We start from the raw sequence: 23740 nt of genomic DNA, 5'->3' as shown, positions 1-23740 counted from the left end.
TTATCTCCCTTTCCTCGTGTATATTTGACTTCTATCACTAACTCTAACCATGAGGTATGCGAGGCATCTGCAGCACATTTGGTTCGCCTTTCATCGGTAAAATGTTATTATTTAGAGGCGTACCCTATTTAGCATCAGTAAAATAAATATGAACGGGTTGCTTTGATATTGACAAGTCATTACCTCCAAAAGTATTTCAAGTATAATGTTAATGATTGTTGGACTGAGGTTTTGGTGACAAATAAACATGGTACGGACACGACATACTACTGAGAATAAAACCACACTCAAAGATTGGCATAACACATGGAGATGACGTTGTTTATAACGCAGCACTAATTAAAGCGATGGAAAATACATGTTGAGTACGCTGTGGATTTACTCTAGAGTGATAAAGTACCAAAGACAGTTTCACAAAGTTCAAGGAAAAAGTAGGTAATTTTGTTGCTTCTTTTTCAATTTATGGGCTGTTGATTTGGGGGTTGGGGGGTTGGGGGGGGGTTACCACACGTCAACCTAAAAACAATGCATTATATGCTCGTAACGCGCTGAGAATAGATATCGTGTTTCGTTCCATGTTATAGGGCAGAGCATGAGAGGCAAAAATTGTCGTCCCCCCCCCCCCCCGGTTATTTTGGCAACCCTATTGTTCAGTCACTTCCGCTGTTCCAGTCGTTTCCGCAGACAAAACTCAGCTCAAGCTCACAACTAAGCGGAATTTCCAGGAAGAATTTGAACGCAGGTTTGTGCTTTCCTCTTGGCTATCAGCTTTAATGTTGTGCCACTTCATCAATGCCTATGATTCAATTCGTATTTCGTTTTTCATGACCAAATCTTTGTCATTTTCATCATAAATGAGCTGAAACTCTTCCTTTCAGACGGCATCGTCGTGGAGCGCCTTGTAAATATGGTTGTTTATCGTGTTGAGTTCTTTCTTGGTGAGTGCGTGGACTTTATGTGCTCTTCAACGTTCAGAAAGAGCCGTGGGGTTAACGAAATTTCCGCCTATGAAAACAAGCCTTTAGCCCAAGTATTTGATTTCAAGGGCAAATGTGATGGAGGAGGTGGAAACAGTTGCTGCCAACAGAACACTAACAGCCACACTTGCGCCCACAGGCATCAGCGGCATCAAAAGCGTTTACCACATGCCGTACTGTTTGTACAGAGTGCGCCTCAGTTCGTCCTCAACCTTATGGGAAATTTCATCCTCTAGGATCTTTCTTGGGAGAAAGTCTTGTGTATTTTGGATGTTTGGGTACAATGACATTACAGCTCCTCTATAAAAGCGTGATATTAAAGCTAGCGATATCTGCACAAATGCAGAACGCGGAGCAGGAAGTGCCATTAAGTTGAAAAACCGAGGTTGAGTTGCCTCCGATTTCAAATGTGTTGATATGATGAAACCAAGAAAAACGTCGGTACGAAGTAGGACCATTAGACGACAGAAACAGCACACAATCACAGAAACCACTGGAACATGTTCTATAGATCAAAGTCGGAACTCCTACGATGGCACATGCAGCCGACCCTGAGAAACGAAAAACGCAACAGAAACTGCGGTTTTCATCAGCCACAATCACAAACAGGCCCAGCCTTTTCATATGGAATAGTATTGCGTGCCGCAAGCAAGTGTACACGAGAAAATTATGTTTACAACGCCTTATGCCAAGACATCAGAAAACTCCTTTATCACGTTACAGCAATATGCGTCCTGGAAGTCGGGTATTCAGTAAGCATGTTTAACAAAATCCTGGCCGACCTTGGTTGCTTAAATTTCGAAGTATCGGTGTATCAGATACTAAACATCTGGCAGAAGCCGCTCACAAAATGTTGCCTTGGTGTGGTTCAAGAAGCAGGCTCTGTGGGAGATTTACCAACCGGCACTACACAAAATGTTCCATGTTGAAATAATTTATTAAATTCCTAACTAGGTGTAACAGGCAGACCTCTTGTTTATATCGCACGACATAGTCAGGTGATACACATTCAAGTATGCACTGACTGTTGTTAATGTTACAAGCCTTGTTAGTAGGTTGAGTCCCTGATTACAAAGGATGCTTCAAATGTAGCCAGCACAGAGGCACGTATCTAAAAGTGGGGACCACTACAGTGGCCCAACTTGATACAATTTGACCTCGGTTGGGAATTTTCTCGTAATCAAAACACCTATTGATGCCATTCGTGCTACCTCTATTCGGTCTACGCATGCAACATCAGTGCAAGCAGCGGCAGAACAGCGCCTGGCCTCCATTAACATGGTGCGGTACTGGGAGAACTAAAAGGCAGCCATCACCATGATAACAACTCAGCGTTGTCGCTCAAGGTGTTCACCATGACTGATAGTCTCGACATCCCATGACAGTTACCAATATGACATCTTTTGGGCAGTGATGCTTTTCACATAAACTTCTTTTGCGGAGAATTACAGACTGTACTGAAGATACTCAGTTACCACCATCAGTTGTCCCAACCCTTCGCACGACTCAGCGAATTCGTTCTTGTAATGGCCATATGACCGCGTCGCGATTTTATCAGAGACGAGACATACTGTTTTATATATTTGTTACATTTTAAGCGGATTTGGGATCTTTTTGTTTATGCGGTAGACCTAGTCTCCATACCTGGCTGTAAAAGTGTACTTGAGGAGTTTGCTGAGGCTAATGGTTGTTTTCCCCGTGTAGCGTGTGCGTTTCAACGTTTTGCTGATATTTTTTTTTAACTATCAATGACGTGGTTGTTGTCGAAGATTTTCCACAACTGAAACGCTTGCTCGCCAAACAAGCGATGCATCTTGTCTTTCTCACGCCAGGACCTTCCCAAAATGCTCAGTGGTTCATCAGCTTGAAAAAAATATTTGTTCAAACGTCTTTGTTGCCTTGGTCATGGTATCAGCGTTAAGCTCTATGAACAGGGCCCTAAATTGGCTATGGTCGAATTTCAATGTCTTATAAACCTTGGTTCAGTGTTTTGTGTACACGAAGATGTTGCCGAGTGAACCACGTATCGCTTCTTTTATCTCGGGCTTTGGAATGAGCTTGACACTTTCATTAAAATTACCTTATATTTTGCTCACTAGACCGCGATGGAACTCGCTCAGTTAATTTTCTTTAGAGAGTACTGCCTCAAGAGCCATCCGATAGTCGCAATGTGCTTCATGACACCCTTTCGAAAGCAAATGATTAACGTCAGCTTCTTGCCACGGTGCTAATGTCAATTCATATACTTCTCCGTGTTGTTTGGAACTTTTTACGTTAGTGCTGTTTCAAAGGCCTCCATAATCATGTGGTCATATTAACCACGTAGATCATGAATTACAACAGGCACCTTAATTTTTTCTGAAGATTGTGTGCTTGAAGGGATACTCCTTCGGGTTTTCCGATACTATGGCAGTGGTATTTCAGGCAAGTCTCTTCACGATGAAGTGGCAGCCATTGGTGTGCTTAAAAGCATGTTTATCGTCTTCAATCAACATCATCTCCGGCAGACTGTGGAGTCCTCCATGTGATCTCTTATTGCTCACACTGTATGCTCTGAATTAAAGTGACTAGAGCCTCGTTACAACGGTATAAAACTATCCTTTCGACTACTACATCACTGCATGTGATTATATAACAACAGCGACAGGGGACCTGGTGAGCAGTTGTTTGGCGTCTGTCTCTTGTCTGGACTGTTGGCAGGGTCTTGCACTGGAACGCCGAGCACTTTAAAGTCCGCGTAGATTAATAAAATTTATGTTGGAGTTTGCACCGAGACAAGGAAATCCCGGTCGAAGGGTTACACTATTTGTCTTTTTACGAGGTTCTATGGAGTGGTTAAACAAACAATGTAACCCTGCGACTGTGATTTCCTTGTCTTGGTACAAACACCAACATAGATATTTTTCTCACCCATGTTGTTGCAATTAAATTAACACTGAAATTTTGCAATATCATTATCAGATTCAACACATGCTCACCAACACATTGTTACCCACACACTTCCTTGCTTCCCATATTCAGACAAGCGTACTTGTTTTCACGTCTGAACGCCATGTCTGCGTGAAATGTTACATCATTTCACCAGATTTCTTCAAACAACATTTTAATATATAGGCATCCCTTTATTCATGGGGTGTACCTGCGTCACTCGGTCTTAAACTCTTATTTGACTTTTAATCTTTAATAGTTATCATGTAAGTTTACTTAATTAAATCAAACCATATATCCATGTTTATTCTTCTCTTTTATTTAGACGCAAGATGTCGTCCTACGTTTTAACGCATTTCCTTACATTGGATCTTCCTGATTCTTTACAGTGTTATACATACTCTATTTGACGTAGCTTATGTTTCATAAGTCAGTAAATACTGCAAAGTTGTAAGGTAATACACACTCTTAGATCACATATTTTTGTTCAATGCAACTAGTCATTCATCCGCAGTTATATTGTGCACTTAGGGCTGTTTAATGCACGATTATGCACTTTGCGATGGAAGCACCTGGACTTATTCCACGTAGATGTGACACTTACTATGATTTTTAACTTGTGTAATAACTTGTTAGTCACCTCGCAGTATCCATCTATCTAATATGATATGTTACTCTAATGTCTCACGTTGACTCGTCCATTAATTACAAACGGCTGCAACACTGAACATATCTGTGTTTGAAGTATTTCGAAAAGGAGAACACCCCACCCCCATTTAAATCAAATAGTCTATTCTTCCTTTTGGAAACAATGATCAACGTGTCATGCTCGAGTTATATACATGATTATATCTATAAAACGAATCACACATTCTTTAAGAAATAGCTGACCAATTGTTTGCTTTCGTTTCATGATAACGATATTAAACGGTTAAACAAAGATAATAAGAAACTTTATGATTATTTAATTCCATGATAGCTAAACAAAGTAGAATACACATTTTCGGGCGCATAGTTTTTTTCGTTAAAAATAAGTACATACAAATGAAATAGATACGAAACGAATACGTGTTTCTAACGTACATGAGTATTCGTGATTTCGTCATTGGTGTGTAACGTTGATCTGGGTTAACGCACAAGTTCATTTTGTGAGAAACAACGAGTGAATAAAGTGCTGAGCGATTTCTGACCTATTTATGCGCGTCATCTACTACAAATAAAGTGTTACATATCATGCTATTTAGTACTCTTTTCTCTAGTTCTAAGCACGAGCTAGATAAAAATTACCTACGACATGTGTATGCTCAACTCACATAAAATGTAACTGGAAGCATTTACTTATTCACTGGCATTGCTCGGTTAAGAGTCGAATTCAATTGCAAAATGCATGGACCATGATCTGCTGTCGCATAATGCGCCGGTAGATCAGAGTCCATGTTGCTTGTTCTACTGATTACTCCTAACAACATGCACAGACACAGACGAACTGGCGCATTATACGACTGTGGATCTGGATCTGTGTGGTTTGCAAATGTATTTGACGTATAAACGAGTGCAGATTGAATTCTTTAAACAAAGTGTATGCATTTATAAGCTACTGTTAAGGTTCTAGGTCTTAAAACATGTCACAGAAAGAAGTGAAACTAACAATAAAATCAACATGAAAATTCAAGAGACACTTAAATCCCAAATAATCCAAAATGTTATATCCTAAATGTTATGTCACAAGTCCAGAAATATATAAAGTTTGAATGAATGACAATAGTCTTCAATGCTCTGATGTACCACAATGATGAAATCCACAATGTCTTCGAATGAGTTTACAATAATCCAAAAATAATGTGTTAGTCCAATAGTCAATGAGCACTTTAGTAAATCCAGTGAATATTATAAATAAATAACTGCTCTCGAATTATATCTGACAGACTGATCTAAAACAGGAATTAATTACTTGTTTATCAGATCCCTATTTATACATATTTTCAATTGACCTTTAACGTAATACAGCTGCAAACATGGCTGACTTCGAACTCTTGCCTCATAAACACGTTGTTTACAACTTTAAATCATGGATAAAATTAATTATGTAATCATTCTCTTTACAACTCGCAACCATGGACAAAACTTAATACACACAGTAAAAATTAAATATACATAACAGCTACATTACAAACAAACACAAAATACAACAATGCAGTCCTGAGCAGTTTCTGACCTAACTTTAACAGGATGCAGGAGTTGCATGACCTAACTGTAAGATGATACGCAAGTTACATATTTTCCAGACTAACTGCAACACGCTGTGCGAGTAAGGAAAAAGTAATCGATGAAACCGCTTTCATTAGTTCGGTCATACAACATGATTCTGCGATATGATTATAAAACATCTTAGCCAAATACAAGATAAGAATTTAACTGCTGAACACCTTTTGAGTAATTATGTTGACGATGTTTATGCATAATATGCATGTCTATATGTTAAGCATTTTTTATGTTTCAGTTTATAAGATTAAAATGTTCATTAGACCTGGACTGAACTTTATGAGTGGAGCTTTGTCACCAGATGCAATGTTCTAGTTTATGCATATAAAAATTCATTTAGGAAAGACTTCCAGTGGGTTTTAAACATTGTGTTTAATTCTAAACTATGTACGTAGTAAAGCATCCCCACCCCCATTTTTTTCTTCTCTCAAGACGACCTTTTTCGAAGCATAGTCCTTAAGACAGATTTCAAGTTGAACACTGTTCTAGGTTGGAACATGATCAGTCGATTATGAGGATATAAAATCCTGAATATCTGTTAAAATATATGTCCTTCAACAATGTCATAACTATATCATGTGACTTACAAGAGGGATATAAGAGTAAATCTATTGCCGACTGGCAATATATCAGTGAATTAAAAAAAAGCAGAAAAGGTTTCGATTCAAAATTTAAAATTCAAATATTTAATTTTAAACCATTTATCCCAACTTGAAAACCCAGTCGTGCAAACCAAAAGTTATTATTAAAATATGATCAGGTTAAAAATTGTAACGAGATTTCATTTTTTTTTTCGAGAGGCAAATATTTGATCGTCAAATTGTTCCTCTTGGCACATTTAGCAGCGTGTCCAAATTATTTTTGCCCGAATTAATTTCAATTTATTCCGTAGCTGAATGTTGGATGCTTTATGTAGGTAAAAGTCACACTGATCCATGTCTGTCCGCTCCTCATTATCTGATTAAAAACTTACTGTCCTTGCCACTAGCTCTTGGGATGAACCGGTGTTCAAACAGAATTTAGGCTGAATTTTTTCCTCTTCCTTCTTGGGACAAGTCGGCACCGGACTGAACATTTTGTGGCGGAATTCTCTTTCCTCGTTTCCTGGCTCCGACCCAGAGGGGTTTGGAACATTATTTCGGTAAATGGGGACGGGGAGGGGAGGCTGATGTCCCACCAGGGCCGTTTCTGGAGACTGCAACATTACAACCCCACCCCTCAAGTCACAGCTTTGGGCGTTTTCTTGTAGAAAACTGCATATTGTTTCTTATTGTCATGCCCAGTCTCTCAGAGATAGTCGTAAATGGGTATCTACCGACATGCCTAAAAATATATCAAACATAATAAGTTATCATTATTATCGTTTTTGTCATTAGTCGTCTTCATTATCGTTACAATCATCGTTTTAGTGGCCATAACTGATATTTTCTATTGTCTCAGTAATAATTGTTCCGCCTGTTTTGACTGTCATATTCTCCAGATCTAATAGTTCCATTCATGCCAACATTAGTACTTCTTTGTGCCAGATGGTAACGTTTGGTTGAATGATGGGGAATAAATTTCATACAAAAAGGGACAAGATTGTGTAACTAATGCAAAAGGATGTTCATATTTAAAGAGCAAAGTAGGTGTTATTTGTCCCATTAGACCGTATGTCTGTCTGTTTGAAATCAGGTAAATTAATATCTGTTCCTATCTGTGCATGATTACCCATAAAGCACACCAAGCACGTGCTTAGGGTACTAGACAAACAGGGGCAAAATTCAAATTAATTGTTGATTATAAAACTGAATGAATTATATATGACCATTTCAATCTGTATGTCTGAGTATTTTGATTTAAAATGATGCCAACGCTGGTATTTAACCCAACTTTTAGATTTTAATATTGTCTATTTTTAGTTTCACATTTTGTAGAAGGAGGGGAGGAGGCATACTGTTTTCAGTGCTTAGTGCCCTGGAAGGCCTTAATCTGGCACTGGGCCCGATACATTTAGATTAACAGACATTAGGTTTGGGGAGTGAAATTTTGAAATACTGTTATAAATATGCATTAAGACTTTCTCTGAGGACCAGATTAGGAAATCGGAGAGGGAGGAGGAAGACGGGCAGGGGAGAAATATACCTAATATAGGTCTTGTAACTAATAAATATCGAATCTCCTCAACTCATCAAATAAAAACGGATCATAGTACTTTACAAAAACAAGCCAATTCATGCTTATAGAAGAACTAGGAATTTGCACAAACATTTTTATCAACACTAAACCAACAGAAAATATACAAATATGTTTCTCATCATCTAAATGTAAAAGACTTATGTGCTCTCAAAGTCCAAATATTACAATATTTACAGTAGATTCAACAAGAAATAATTGTCTGTACTTTATAAAACTGGCTGTCTGTATATCAGCTGATGTATTTTATTTGGAAACCTGTAAAAATGTAACATGCGGTATGTAGGACAAAGAACTTCAACAAGTTTCTAAGAGAATGAATGATCACCACTTTCATAGAATACATTGTATGGATCCTCATTTCTCATCTAATATTTCAGTGCATTTTAAAACAAATAATCACTCTTTATGTGATTTTTCTTACATGCAAATCGACAATGTATATGGAGAAATGAACAGACTAAGTAAAGAATGTCACTGGATTTGGTTAGAAATGTTGTATCTCAGTAGCATGAAAGATAAGGTATTATATGAAAATGTTATAATGATTTGATAAATGAATTGATATATTGTATATGTTAATTAAGGAGGAGTGTTACTATAATTTCCTAAATGTTCAGTATTGAGTAAGCTTTTACATTTACCTGTATTAGTATGTCATATCTATGTCTGGCTTTCAGCTTTTACATTTACCTGTATTAGTATGTCATATCTATGTCTGGGTTTCAGCTTTTACAATTACCTGTATTGTTATGTTATTTCTCACCCATGCGACAGAGTAATCTACTTGTTTTGCTAACCTTACTTTTCTTGTCTCAGTCTAGTCATCTCAGACCAATCGTCTCAGTCAAGGTGTCCACTCGCTCAGAACTACTTTTAAAAAAAGAAACCCTTGTTGTCGTCTGCTGTGCCTGACGTTGTTGTACTAAAATCAAACAACAACAACAACAACAACAACAAATATATAACAAAAACATAGTAACTTAAGTTAAATCCATCTTTGAGAACACACCAAACAAAAACAATTCGAAAGAGACAAAGACAAACGTATATGATGTCGAGCTTTTTGGTATTATGCTTGTTCGTTCCACACAGCATGGTCAATTTTATCCTACATGTAGGCCTAGCTCAATACATTTGTAAATCTGCGTCCCCGGTTGAATAAAAAATATACCTACAATATTTAATGACAAATAATACACTTATCAGCCAGTAGGAATCATTTATCCGTCAGCACATTAATCCATAAGCAAATTTCACTGTAGCACTTGCCATATTTCCAGGACAAAAAAATAAATGTTCAAAGAATCCGTGAACTTGAAAGTTTAGCACATGGTTATCCGCTAGAGAACGTTTTTGGAGGGTCTTTTGTACACGGGGGTAATTTTACAATCAATATTAGTGACAACACAAGTATGTCACACACAGTTTCGCCTCCTCCAAAGAAAAGACTAGTTATATACGATAGTGACCCAGAACTCTAATTACCCATGAATAATCTAAAGAAAGATGTTACTCTTCGTTACAGATTGTACTAAGTATAACTACAGTAGAGCTGAGTAGCCAATATCGTTTTATTATTTACAATATAACTTTTCAAAATTGGAACTGATGAAAATAAAACAGTTTCTTGTAATAAATATTAATTATTTATTGTCAATTTCATATAACATCCATATATTAAATGTGATAATACCTCATTATTATGCAACGTTTAATATTGTTATTTTTCTTTGCTCACGCGTATAAGCTGTGTACTTCGGACGCAACTGTCACACCACATCTCTCATTAACATATTTATATTCATGCACCGCATGTAAACATTGCACGTGAACATTAGTGCAAAAATCTTTTTACTTTAAAGGAAAATATTGGGTGAGGAAAATAATCTACGTTGGGGTTTGGACCGAGACAAAGACATCCCAGTCGCGGGTTTATATTATATGTCTCCCAACTTGGGCAAACCTCGTGGTGAGACAAATAATATAAACCCTTGACTGAGATTTCCTTGTCTCGGTCCAAACCCCAACATAGATTCTATATATCTATGTCTGGTTTCCAGCTTTTAAATTTACCTGCATTAGTATGTCATATCTATGTCTGGTTTTCAGCTTTTACATTTACCTGTATTAGTATATTATATCATATCTATGTCTGGTTTTCAGCTTTTACATTTACCTGTATTAGTATGTCATATCTATGTCCGGTCTCCAGCTTTTATCACAACAAAAAGTGTATAGAAACTCGATTTTTAAATTTCGGAGAGGTCTATCCTGAATGAACACGGAAACTCGCCTCCTTTAATAGCCCTATTACTTTACTCACGACTTAATTGTCATGAAGGCTGGTGAATATTTTGAGCTGTTTCGTACACCTTGTGGTTTGTAGATTATTACCTGTTACCGACTACTGGTGTTAGTGATAAACGATTTATGTGACAGTTACTATCACAACTATGCTAAACAATATTATATAGCAACCATTAATTTTTATCTTTTTTCGACCCCTTACCCGAATTACTTACAACAGATTTTAGTATATATCAAATGACATTTACATAGCCTGTGTGTATGCCGTCACATGGATATAAGGGACAAGATAGTAGTTAATTTCTTGCTTTTTAAACGGTAATTGCCAATTTAATAATTATACATCAAGACAAGGCTCTGTTAATATATCGTATGTACGCTGCACAGTAAATATTTTAACTTATATTCTTTTCTTAATATATAATTTAGATTCGGCGTTGTACTGGCACTTCTAGGTGCACTGGCTGCCAATAGTATTAACACTCGTGAACCAAAGTAGATGAAGCGATTACTGCCGGGTGGTGCTTTGTCTGATTCTACTCTCTGAATGAAGTCAAACATTTACTGATGATAGATTTTCATCAGTTATGAAAGGCACAAAAGCTTACATTAACCATTTCTCCCGCTAAAGAACCATGATATTGATATTACATGGATCAGTAAAGTCTATATACATGACAGTTTAGCTTATATATATATATATATATATATATATATATATATATATATATATATATATATATATATATGTCGCCCCCGTATACGTGTGTGTGTACTTTATGCCACACAATTTTATGCAGACTTTACAAAAAAACATAAATGTCTGTTTTCAAGACATTTAAGAAAACCAAAGGTCTGGCTTGGCATGAAAAAGTGGTTGTTTTTCTTTAAATGAATCTTAGGAATCGTATTCTCCAATAAGTATTACATGTCAATTTTATTTTTACATACTTGAACCTGACACGTTGAACTTTAACATATTACAAAAGAAATTGATCTGAGAGAGAGAGAGAGAGAGAGAGAGAGAGAGGTCATGAGTAAATTAAATACACATGCATGATACAAATAGTAATAGTTGCATAGGCACTTCAAGAGAACCTTAACACAGATACGTTGCATGTAAAAGATCAAGGAAACCCACCTGTAATAAAAATCACACACATCGGTCATGACGGCCATCTCACCTCTGTCCGTGTGGGTTCGAGTCTCGGATTTATCTAACATGGGTACGTGAGAAAACTTGCCAGTAACGTCTCGTAGATCGATGGTTCTTCCCGGGGTTTTCAAGGGTTCTTCCTCATCCAGTTATACTGGCCGTCAATTATAGCCTATCTTGTGCTGAAAAATGGCGTTAAACTTCACAATAACAGCAACAACAACAACAACAACAAACTCTTAATATATTTCCCACACGTTTGATATATCTCTCCACCCCACCGCACCTCAGTGCCGGATTAAATCATGTGGAGGCACTTAAGCAGTCGAAATCTGGCCCCCCCCCCCCCGCAAATTATCTCCTTATACGTTTTATCAATATTATTTTGATCCGTTGTCGCGGAGACCCGAAGCCGGTGCCTATTCTGCCTATTTGGTAATGCGGCACTACCCCTCCCCCTTCTCTCTCTCTCTCTCTCTCTCTCTCTCTCTCTCAAACGTTTCCATAAAATCACTCTCATCATCTGATGACATAATCTTAGAGGAGTGATAGCATCTTTGTATAGTTAGTCAGAAAGTACGCTTTCTTCTTAACCTACAATGCGATAATTTCTTTTTATCGTGTAAAACAATTTATGTTCGATAATGAATTACTATTTTTATACGTTCAGTATATCAAAAATTCAAACTGTTTTCCCCACGATCACATGGGTTACATCTCGCGCCCGTTGATAATACTGCACCGTACTTGTACACTCTTTACTGCATCGTACTCGTACACTCTTTACTTCTTTCTTTTTCAGCTCATTGAAAAATATATTAATTTTTCAAATTATCGTCTGTGTCCAAGTCCGTTTGTAATGAAATAAATGAAAATCTGTTCCGACATCATTTGACATGTCGTCAACAAAGGCTTAGGAACAACTGATTCAAGTAATGTTATATCTGTGCATTAAGTTAAGGACCGGGTTAGAAAATGTGTGGCAGAGATTTAAAAGAAGAAGAAAAAAAACAGCAAACAAAAACAATTCCATAAATTACTGTCACTGATGACGTTTATAAAGTGTTTATACACACAGCAACGTATTTACTGTTATGGACTTTATGAGGGACTTCTCAAACAATATTATTGGACTAACAATGCAGTAATTTGGTTACCAACATAACTCAAGGTACAAAGTATTCTTGTTTCTGTTAATTTCAGCCAGCATCTCAGATTAAGCTGACACCATTGTCTTGTATTTTAGAATTTGTTATGTATATTTATTTACATTATTTGTTAGTCATTAATTTATTTTGTTCTGTTTTTTTTTCTTCTTGTTCTTCACTATATGATGTGGGTCATGAAATATTGTATCTAGTGGCTAACCTTGTCCAAAGTCAGTGAACATTGTATCTAGTGGCTGACCTTGTCCAAAATCAGTGAACATTGCATCTAGTGACTGACCTTGTACAAAATCAGTGAGCATTGTATCTAGTGGCTGACCTTGTCCAAAATCAGTGAACATGTATCTAGTAGCTGACCTTGTACAAAATCAGTGAGCATTGTATCTAGTGGCTGACCTTGTCCAAAATAAGTGAATATGGTATCTAATGTGTGTGTGTGTGTGTGTTTGTGTGTGTGTCTATGTGAATGTGATTTGTGGATTTATCGTAGCTTTATCAATTTTAAAGTCATATCGCTACGATGTCTGCAGTGTGGCAGTTTATAGTGATGTCTAGCACTGGGGCATCATGTCACAGACATGTAGCATGATGTCCCACCCAGTCACATTATTATGCCACTAGGCCGACCAGTCATAACACTAACCTCTTAATGCTGAGCGCCTGGCGAGGCAGCTGTTAGTACCATTTTTTTTAAAAAAGTCGTTAGTATGACTAGGTTGGGGTTCGAACCTCCGACCTCCTACATCCGTGGTAAAAGCTCTAAACATTAAACCACGGGACAGTTTTGAGTAAATAACTTTTTCTTTTTCTCCGAGTCAGGATCATTATATACAAGACTAATCCAGTTTGGACTAACTAGCAGAAATAATCCATGAATAAAAATGATACAATTTCTACAATGTGTATGTAGCCTAACAGGTGGAGCAGTTATTTTATTTCACATTTTTTGTTAAAGACAAAGGATCATTCATTCCAGAGTTGGCCACAAGAATTTTTTTAAAAAAAGCTTCTTCCGCTGGACCACCCGTCGATCCGTTAGAGCATATGAACATAGAACACAATTAATTTTACAATACATTCTCTGTATTTGTTTCTCAGTACTACATTTGTTTCTCAGTACTGAACTTTCCACTGTGTGACAATCAATAAAAATCATGTGTTAATCTAAAATACCTTCAAAGATGACTTCACGGTGAAGCTCTTGTCAAAGGTTCTCCTGCATTTTTTGGAAAGGCTGGACTCTAAACAAGCCAGCGTGCAATGGAACACAGATTTCACTTCCGGATCATCACCAAGACCTAATTACTCACTGTAAGCTGTCGCCGAAACACACACACAGACAACCTCATCATAAGCTCATATTCTAAAGAATAAACAATTGCCTTTAAATCCATACCAAGAATGGCTAAGTCTACCTCTTGTATCACCACCAAAAGGAGACAGGAACAAATGCTCTAAACATAGGCTGGAACTACATTCGTGGGTACTGAACCGGAACTATTAATTGTGACCTGATTCCTGACAGGCCCAATATTGTATGACCAATTTTAGTCAAGCTTTTATATTTGCATGCCTCACCTATTTCAACTTTGTACATGATGTCTTTTGGAATTTTCTTGCAAATAAGACATGAGACAACTGTCAGAACGTGTGTAGTGCTGGTGTTCCACAGGGTGTAAGTTGTGGTCCAAGTGTTCTTGAGAAACCAAAACTACATTTGCTATATCTTCCTTAATTATATGATTTTTTCAATGCAGTAAAAGCCTAATTGTAATAAACAATAAGGCCTGTCGGAAAATTTATTTCAAATTTAAAAACTAAATTTTGTTGAAAAATTAAATTCCCATATAAGTTATAAAATTCAGTTTGATAAATTTTAGACAGCAAAGGTGACCAGCGAATGGTATTTAAAACAAATGGTAGTTTGGGTCTGTACAACTGATAACATTTTTCCCAGGGGTAGTGAAGCATCATAGCTCATAGTGATTTTGGCAGCAAACCGCAATATGCCTGTCCATATGCATATAGGTGCACACACTAAAGAAACAATGACAGGTGCTATGTTCCACATTTATTGTCAGGTATTTAGGCAGTTGCTTGTATAACTAATAGTGCACTCAAATGTTTTATAGCAAAAATGCATTCCATTTCCATGTCGATAAGTACAAAAAGGCGACAATGTGATAGGAAAATACGATTTCAGGGAGGCTATACCTTACTGATCAATGGTGTGGATCTCTCTCATGAAGACCTAAGCCATGTCTTTGAGGTGCTGTATATCAGTGTGGTGATATGAACTAATCTTTATCACTTATGGCAATACACTGCACATGTCCTTATGAAACCTTGCTGTCACCACCATACTACTGGAGAGCTTCCAAACTGATCCAAATCTAACACTTTGCTCCAGGTACCAGGCTAGACCTGAAAAGATATAACATGTTTCATTTAATTCTAGAAAACAGTAAAATGTAGGTAAATAGAGTTAAAATGTGTTAGATATGGTTATTTCAAAATAACATTCAGGTTGCAAACATGGGAAAAATTAGTAAACTTGACAGAGTGACACTCAGAAATGTGAAGCAATGGGCATGTATTAAAGTGATAAATTCATCCTAAAATATACAAGGTTTCTAAAAGCATATTTAGCTATCTACAGGATAAATAATTAATCAGGTATAGTATGTATCATAAAGTTTAATGCAATGTTGGAACGGTGAGGTTTGATAATAATAATAATAATAATAATAATGAGGACTTTGTATAGCGCCTAATCTTTAGAAGCTCTAAGCGCTTTACAACATTAAACAACACCTATAAGATAAAAAAAAAAACATATAATGATACGATTACAAACACAAACACCATGAAATTAGAAAACATAAACATGCTGAGAATATTTAAGGTTGGAAACATTCTTTAAGTTTGTTCTTGCAGTCGAAATAAGTGAGCTTTGAGAGCACTCTTGAATGTGATCACTGTGTCTTTGTGCCTAAGTTCAGTGGGCAATTCATTCCACATTGCTGGGCCCTGGTATGCAAAAGAACGCTGTCACTATCACTTTTGTTTTCATAGAGGGAATAATGAGTATACGATTGTCAGAAGAGGAGCGTAAGTATCTTGCTGGTGTGTACACATGGGTGAGGTCGGATAGGTATGTTGGATTTGAGTCCGTCAATGAAACGTAGCATAGAGAACAAATTTTGTGTTTGATTCTGTATCGAATGGATAGCCATTATAGGGTACAGAGCAGCGGGGAAGTGTGCTCTGATCGTGGTACTCTAAGTATGATCCGAACAGCTGTGTTTTGAACTTTTTGAAGTTTTTGGAGCAGATATTCAGAAGAACCAGACAGAATTGAGTTACAACAGTCCAGTCTGGAAAGTACTGATGAACACACAAGTGTTTTAGTGGCATCAACTGAACGATATTTGCGAATGGAGCTGATACGACTCAGCTGAAGATATGCAGCCTTGCATAGACATGTTCATGACATGTTGGTGCAATGTGAGAGTACTGTCCAGAGTAACGCCTAGGTTTCGTACTGATTGTGTGAATTTAATGTTGGTGTTTCTGATATTTATTGCTTGAGGTATAGGATGTGAATGAGAAAGTCTTTGTGCTGTAATCAAAGTGGCCTTAGTTTTATCATCATTCATCTGCAGCTTGTTACATGTCATCCATGATTTCACATCAGAAATGTACCTCTCTACACCTTGGATGGTAGTATCAACTTCAGTTGGGTGGCTAGATTTGTGTATTTGGGTGTCATCAGCGTACAATTGGTGAGACACTGGATGATTATCTATGACACTTGAGAGCGGCTGAGTGTATAGAATGAAGAGAACAGGTACAAGAACAGACCCATGTGGAACACCACAACATACATCAACTGGGCTGGAGTGTGTTTCCATTTACAGACACACTGTGTGTCCTGTTGACCAAGTAGGACTTGAACCACAGTAAGGCTGTATCATGAATGCCAAATACATGCTGGAGATGGTGAAGTAATATGTCATGGTCTATTGTGTCAAATGCTGCAGACAAATCAAGGAGGGTGAGGACTGTAATCTTTCCGCTATCCAACGCAGAGAGAATGTCATTAACTACTTTTAGAAGAGTAGTTTCAGTACTGTAGCAAGGGCGATATGCAGATTGTACATTGCTAAAAAGACGATTTGAATTCAGATGAGATATAAGCTGGGATAGAACAACCTTTTCTAAGATTTTTGATATAAATGGGAGATTAGAAACTGGGCGGTAGTTCTTTAAATCGTTATGGTCTAGTGTTGGTTTCTTCAGCAGAGGCTTTACAATGGCAGTTTTGAAAATGATGGGAATTCCCCTGATGAGAGAGAGAGGTATTAATGACATCCGTTAGTGAAGGTAATACTGGATATAAGCACTCAAGCAGCAGTGATGTTGGAATTGAATCAAGTTCACATGACTTTGGTGCACTCTTCATCAGGATTGTACGTACAAAATCCATAAAGATAGGTTCAAATGCTGCTGTTGGTTGCCGCTCAAATTCTGTATCCCAACTGTATGGTGACGATGAGTCAGTTGCAATTGTGGTGTCAAGCTTGTCTCTAATGGTTTGTACTTTGTCATGGAAGAAATATGCAAACATGTCCGGAAAGTCGACTGGAGAGAAGGTAGTTGGAAGTGGTGTAGATTGTTCCTTGACATTAGTTAGTAATCTCGAAGAGCTCTTTGCAGCTGAAACTTTCCATGATCTTAGTAGTGTAGTGGGCTGATTTCGCTGCATGGGCTATATCTGTGACATTCTTCTTAGCGGCTTCATATATTTGCTTATGAATAGTGAGTCTGGTGGAAAGCCAAAGCCTCTCAGCTTTACGGCGGTCTCTTTTAGCAGTGCGAAGCTGGTCCCTACCACTGCTATACCATGGAGAACACTTTTGAATTGATATTCTGCACTTGGAAGCTGGGGCATGTTTGTCGAGCAATGAACACATGCAGTTATCAAGCTGTTCTGCTGTAGGAGGTAAGCAAGTTGTTTGGTTTGCATGGATGTCATGCGTTAGTTTGGTTCTATTTATCATACAGCGGTTTCTCTTAATAGCAGATAAAGGTGGAGGGTTAGGGACTGATATGTCAAGATATCATATAATGCAGAGGTGATCTGATGCAAGTTCTTGGGATGCCATTGAGGACCGTATAATGTTATCATCAGGTCTATGAAAAATCCAGTCTAAAATGTGACCATGTTTATGGGTGGGTTGGTTAACTGACTGTTTGAGGTTGAAAACATGAATGGAATCTTTGAGTTTTGATACGTTTGGGTTTCCTGGACAATCAAAGTGAAAGTTGAAATCTCCAAGAATAATGAGGTTGCCACCTATCGAATTTCCATAGTCCAGGAGATTCGGAAACTGCTCCAAAAAGAGAGATTCAGTCAGGGATCATAGGTGCAAACATCAGTACATACCACCATACAGGAAAGTCAAGTGACAATGTACTAAATTAAAATATAAAACTATAAGCAATCTTATTCATGAGGAAAATAACAATTTTGGATATTACAAGTCAGTACAGCCAAATATGGCCACACATATCAACTATAGGTGCAAATAGATCCTATATCATCAACTAAATGTGAAATTCTGATCCCCAAAATTTGTAAACAAGGATGGAAATTTGCATATGTGGGACATATACAATGTACTTGTTAAGATCAAATGTGCAAACATAATTCAAATGATCTGTTTGAACATTTATAGTGTATTTTTATGAGCGTTGGTTACCAGTTATTAAGCTCAATGATTCAGTGAAATCAGATATCAGCTGATGCTACAATACCGCACTCTGTCAAAGTACTAAATTGAAATATGTTACCTTACATAGGCATATTCATGATGAAAATAATATTTTGGTATATTTGAAGTGCACACAGCAAGAAATGTGCCTTATAGATTCACTATAGGCAAAATGTCAGCCTGTATGATGTACTGAATGTTAACTTTTGATCCCAAACATTTTAAAATATAAGGATATTTGTTCATATCGGATATGCAACCATGTTAAGATAGTTGTACAAAGTTAGATTCAAAAAATCTGTTTAAATATTTATTGTGTAATCTTTAGAGTGTCAGTTAACAAATGTTATTAGTGTAAGGATGCAAATTTATGTCGATCTATGAAGAGCACATTAACTTGGGCCTGAGAACAATGAATTAGATTTATGGGGAGAAGTGCTTGTTAAATCTCTATACTGCAATGATTTCTACTGTCTATATTGTGAGAGGAAGTGATTCTTAATTAAGCCTTCGATTATTTAATCGTCAGACACACTGGAAGGAAGGGGTTAACTTCGATCGTTGTATCGAAAATGTCAGATTTGATACTGACCAAAGTCAGGTTTGGAAATCTAATAGTCAGGCTGACCGCAATTTTGGCGCCTATTTATAAAAGGCATAGATCTATTTAGTCCTGATTGGTTACTCTAAATAAGGGACGTGGTTCCCAGACGAAATTTATTGGTCTTTAATATTGCCCCATTGAAAAATCTAGTCAGTCTACATTTTTACTGCAAGAGTTAAACTATAAAAGACTCAGAGACTGACTTTGGAAGAAATTCTCTTGCAAAACATTTGTCAAAGGGACTGGATGTCTGGAAAGTCGACGGACAATTCTGGCGGTAATAGCGAACAAAGCTTGAAAGCACAAGGTATTTGCGTCAATCTCATATAGTTCGTTGATACCGATATAATGATTTGCTTGAATTTATTTGCTTATATTTGCATGAATTTATTTGTTTAAATCCGTAGAACAATTCTCTTGATATGAGTAAAGCTGTGTTGAGTTAATCTCTCTGAATTCGTACAATGATCTTCGTTATATAAGTTTGACGAATTGTTTGAATTTGTCGCCTTGATTGTTATATGAATCTAAGAATTTCATGCAATACTTTAGTTTATATGAGTTACGAGAATCCGTGTGATATCACGTATGATAAAGACTTGAGTGGGTATTTACTGAAAATAACGTAGTTAAGTCATTTAATGAATTTCATTCATTCATTTGTGTAATTGAGACGAGAACGGAACTGGTATGCCTCGTGTGATGTTAATACGAGTCAGTGATTAACTAGCCCTTAAGAAGTACATTAATCTTATGAAACTAGGTTTGTTTATGGTCTGCCATGTGTAGCTTGACCAGATAGCCTTTGATGCCTGTTTGAATTCCGATAGGACGATATGATACATAACGAGAGGGGAGTAATGATCTATTCCCAGTAGGATATATGACAGAAGATTTAGGTCACTTCTATGTTCATTTTGAAAGAAGTAGCTCCACTGACATATCCACGTGCCTACTGATCCAAGTATCTACGTATCTACGTACGTATCTACGTACTTCAATATCCACCTACCCACACAAAGTTCGAGGGCCGAAAGGAGGCGAGACAGTATGGAGGTAGGAGAAGGGAAAAAGCGAATGGACATAGAGGAACAACCACAGTGAAGATGGAGTGGACTGGAAATCAGCAGGTTATGACTTCGATTGTTCATTCGATTATATGATGAACCAATTCTATCATTTAAAACAGATCGGCTATTTATATAGAATTTTGTATCTGAAATTCGGTGAAAGGTTTATTTAAAAAAAGAATTGTATATTTCTAATGTAATGTATTGTCACAGTTGTTTGTGTAATTGATTAAATTGTCGCTTTTTAATGTACAGGGGCTCGTACCATTATGTTATATACGTCTGCTGAGATCTCTATTTATTCCATCTCTAAGTTTCACACTTGCTATTAATATTTACTCGATCCTGGCAATAACACCTAGGGCGATCATCTCCTAGATAACGAGAACCGAATAAAGCGGACACCTTGTAAGAAGTTTTAATCCGCCAATCAAACACACCACCCACAGCACCTCTACAATTAGTTATTAATAATGCATAAGAAAAATGGATCATTAGAACTCTTACAGCATCATATAGGCCACAATACCGCTGTGAGGGTGCAAATTTCTGTTGATCTACGAAAAGCACATTAGTTTGGGCCAGAGAACAATTAATTAGACTTATGGAGACAGGCGCTTGTTAAATTGCAATACTGGTCGTAGTGGTAGAAATTTTTGAAGTAAGCATTCGTTTACTTAACAGCGAGATGGACTATTAGGGACACTTCTAACTTCGATTTCGTAATGGAACTGTCGAAATTGGAAAATTTCCAGAAACCGTTAGTCGAAAACCTGAAAGGTCAAGTTGATCCCAATTTTGGCGCCTGATTAAAAATATATTTCATCCTGATTGGTTACGCTAAATAGGGGCGTGTTTCCCATACGAAATTTTCTACCTGTAAATATTCCTTCCCTCCCCGTCCCCATCGAAAAATCTAATTAGTCTAAGCTTTGCTGCAAGAGTAAAGTACAGGGTACTCCGAGAGTCAATTTGGAAGAAATCCTCTCGTAAAACATTGCCCAAGGGACCGGATGTCTGGAAGGTCGACGGACACAATTTTGGCGGTAGAAGCGAGAAACGCTTAGCACAAAAGGTATTTGCGTCAATTTCATGAAATTCGTTGATGCCAATATAAAGATATGCTTGAATCATTTGATAATATTTGCATGAATTTATTAGTTAAATTCGTAGATCAATTCTCTTGATACAAGTATAACTGTGTTCAGTTTATATATATGTCTATATATATATATATATATATATATATATATATATATATATATATATATATATATATATATATATATATATATATATATATATATATATATATATATACATACAGTGGAGCCTCGTTAATCCGGACACATTCGTTCCCAGCGAATATGTCCGGATTAACGAGTTTTCCGGATAATTGAATCATGCACATTTTTTATTTTACGATATCATCACACCGTATATGTGTACATGTATATGCTAGCTTTAAATGTAATGTACTGTATATTCAATAATGGTTGAAATAAATTAATGAATACATCTATTAATTTGTGTTTATTTCACATTAGTATAACATGTGCTTGTACGTACATATACAGTAAACAGAAGTTTAGACAATTAACACATCGAACACATCACACTATGTTCATGTACATGTATGTACTGTACATACATTTATTATGTCAATTTCCTGAAGAAGTCTGTAACCTTTGTTTGCCTGGATTCTTTGAAACCCTATACTGTCCACAGCTTAAAAATGTCAACTGTATTTGCACAGCAAACAATAAACTGTGATTGTTACGTACAATTGGTAAACAACAAAGAGGCTTAATGACACTTTTAATTTATTTACCATATCTTATGTCAAAAAGCGTGGACGATTTGATCCCAGTGTGTTTATTTAATTATTAACACCCCCGTCGGCGACTAGCTAAATTAGACACTGTTTATACAATCGCTGGTTACAATATGGTCACGCTACTTAGTCATTGATAGTGGCCATAGATTCTCAAGGGCTTCACTACTGTGTTTTATGTATTATTCTTCTGATTGTATTTTCACATACGATTTTTCGAATTTTCTTATTTTTGGACAGATTATTTCCGGATTGTCGAGACAAGTTTTAATGTAATTTTACACTTTGGTCCCCAATTTTGATTTCCGGATCCGGAACGCTAATTTCTTGATTAACGGAGCAAATTAACCTTTAGGAATTCCGTTCCCGTTGAATTATGTCCGGATAGCGAGGTTTCCGGATAAACGGAGTCCGGATTAACGAGGCTTCACTGTATATATATATATATATATATATATATATATATATATATATATATATATATATATATATATATATGAATTCGTACATTAATCTTATTTATATAAGGTTGTCGAATTGTTTGAAATTGTCGTCTTGTTTGGACAGGAATTAGGTTATAAGAATTTCATGCATTACTTTAGTTAGTATGAGTTACGAGAATTCGTGTGAATTCACCGATCTCAGGTAATTTCAAGTATGATAAAGACTTGAGTACATACTGACTGAAATTTAACGTTATTAAGCCATGCAGCGTGATCTCATGTATGCTAAAGACTTGAATGTGTGTATTCACTGAACATAACGTAAAGCCAGGTAAGCAATTTCATTCATACATTTGTGTAATTGAGACGAGAGCGGAACTTCTAAGTCTAGCGTGTTAATGCGAAGTGATGCATTAGCCATTAGGAAGTAACTTAATCTTATGAAACTAGGTTTGTTTTGGTATGCCATGCTTGGCCCGATTAAATATCCTTTGGTATCTGTTTCAATACCGATAGTAAGATCTGATAACGAGAGGGGAGTAATGTTCTATTCCCATTAGAATAACCGACAGAAAATTTAGGTTGTTCTTTGTTTGTTTTCAAAGGGGAAAATAGCTCTTCAGACGTATTCCCAGAAATATCCTCAGATGTACCTACGCACTGACGTATCCACCTATCTGTGTGTCTACTTGCTTACATATCCACCTACCCACTAAAGGTTGAGGGCCGAAAGGAGGCGAGACAGTAGGAAGGCTGGGAGAGAAAAAGAAAGGGAAAAGGCAAAAGGACGGAGAACAGCTATAGTGAAATTGGAGTGAACCAGAGATAAGCAGGTTATGAAATTGTGCAAGGCAACGACTTCAATTGTTCACTCGATCTTATGATGAACTAATTCTATCAGTAAAACAGATCATCTATTTTTATAAATATATTTGTGTTTTGAAATTCGGTGAAAGATTTATTCCAAGAAGTAGTGTATCTTCCTAATGTATTGTATTATAACCATTGCTTATGTAATTGATTAAAGTTTGATTCTTA

The 23740-nt window shown here is 36.7% G+C and overlaps 1 long non-coding RNA gene across 1 annotated transcript; it reads left to right on the top strand.

The window, feature by feature from the left end:
* The first annotated feature begins 309 nt into the window (after positions 1–309).
* On the top strand, positions 310–23740 carry LOC149780883 (uncharacterized). Its single transcript, XR_016414915.1, has 2 exons — positions 310–431; positions 23308–23740. It is a non-coding gene; the product is annotated as an uncharacterized LOC149780883 (long non-coding RNA).

This window comes from Sinohyriopsis cumingii, chromosome 16 (assembly GCF_028554795.1).
Source record: "Sinohyriopsis cumingii isolate HCF-2022 chromosome 16, ASM2855479v2, whole genome shotgun sequence".
In the NCBI taxonomy this organism is placed as follows: Eukaryota; Metazoa; Mollusca; class Bivalvia; order Unionida; family Unionidae; genus Sinohyriopsis; species Sinohyriopsis cumingii.
Note: the sequence above shows the minus strand (reverse complement) of the source record. Positions and strands in the feature narration are given on the sequence as shown.